Source organism: Ovis aries, chromosome 4 (genome assembly GCF_016772045.2).
Source record: "Ovis aries strain OAR_USU_Benz2616 breed Rambouillet chromosome 4, ARS-UI_Ramb_v3.0, whole genome shotgun sequence".
Lineage (NCBI taxonomy): Eukaryota > Metazoa > Chordata > Mammalia > Artiodactyla > Bovidae > Ovis > Ovis aries.
The window spans coordinates 35,722,814-35,724,504 of record NC_056057.1 but is presented as its reverse complement, the minus strand read 5'-3'; positions in this window follow the sequence as shown (position 1 = coordinate 35,724,504).

The following is a 1,691-nucleotide window of genomic DNA, read 5'->3' as shown; positions in this document are numbered from 1 at the left end:
AGCCAGACTAAAAACATTCCCAATGGTCAAAATTAGAACAATTTGAGCAACAAAATAAATAGTAACATTGGATTATGGATGAAATAATAAAATAAATATGTAGGAATCCATACTGATGATAGTAGATGATTGAATGAAGGCATAAAATGGGAGGAAAGGGACAGCACCTCTTTGCAAAATTAATATAGAAAGAATAAAACAGAAAAACAACATTAGTAATCACCACAGTAATAATTGCTGCAGGCAAGATCCACAGATCATGCTAATACTAGAGGGCAAAAGTTTAAGGAAGAAATATTTTCACAGTCTCAAAAGATATTCCTTAATATATTTTTGGATTGCAGGTGGAAACAAAATAACATATTGGAGAAATGTGTTTGACAATGTAGAGTTAAACTATTTTTTTCCCTTTGCAATAGATAGATAGATAATCCCCCTTGATGTCATGACTAACTTGGGCACATCACCCTCGTGGTATTCTCCCCCTAGATTCATAGTATCACCTGCATCATGAAAAACACCCTCAACACCCCAGAAGTCAATGGAATCTATGGACTTCTAAACCAGTATTTTTCAAGCTTGTTAAGATCAAGAAAAATCTGTCATAATTTGGAGGATGTAAGATGTATGACCATTGAATTCAGTGTAGATACTGAATTGTATCCCAGAATGGAAAGAGGATATTAGTGAAAATATGGTGAAATATGAATAAATTGTGTAGTTAATAACTAATTTCTTTATTTCAATAATTGTGCCATGGATATACAAGATGTGAAAATTAGTGTAAACTATACCCTGTTTTTGAAGCTGTTCTGTTACTTTAAAATTATTTCCAAATAAAAGAAGTTTAAAATATAAATATCATCCACTTATTATGATAGGACTTTGGAGGCAATCATTTCTCTAGTTTTTAGATATTTGAAAGTAACAAAACATTATTTGTTTATGTGTATGTACATTCATTGATTATTCATTCATCCATTCATTAAAAGGTACTCTAATATTTAATTTTCACTGAATTACTTAGGTTTTGCAACTTATGAATAAATATAGGGATATTAATCATCTTATTTTAGAGTTTTTAAACAGTACATAAAGTAATATTGACCAGTTTCTCATTTTGGAGCCTTGTATGCTATTATACAAGTAATAAAATATACATTTTATCCTTTAAAGACCTAGAACTTTACCTAGAAAAAGTTTTCACATTAATATTACTCTGTTAAAGTCTGATTCTTGTTCTGAGTGGTGATTGTAACTAATATAATTGTTAATAATCTACCAAACCTTTATCAAGGTGATTGTTAATTTGTCATTATTTACTGTTCAAAATGCTCAGAAAATAGAAAAAAATATATCTGAGGAACAACAGAGCAATCTAAAAGGAATAGTTTCTCTGCTCTCCTGTCTAATGTTTAGTTACAACCATTTTAAAATGAAAGAATATTTTCTAATCATGAACTCAAAATCTACAATGAGAATATTAAAAGCAAGATGCTACAATTTATTCTCTAACCAAACAAAAACAAAAACAGATTTAATGAAGATATAACATCCTCTCTTCATTCAAATAATTTCACTATTCTTCAAGGAAGCTTTCAGTAACTAAGCTATCAAAACATAAGTTGTGTACAAACCACCAAAATAAATATATAAAAACACTTCTTTGGGGATATAGAACCATCTGTTTA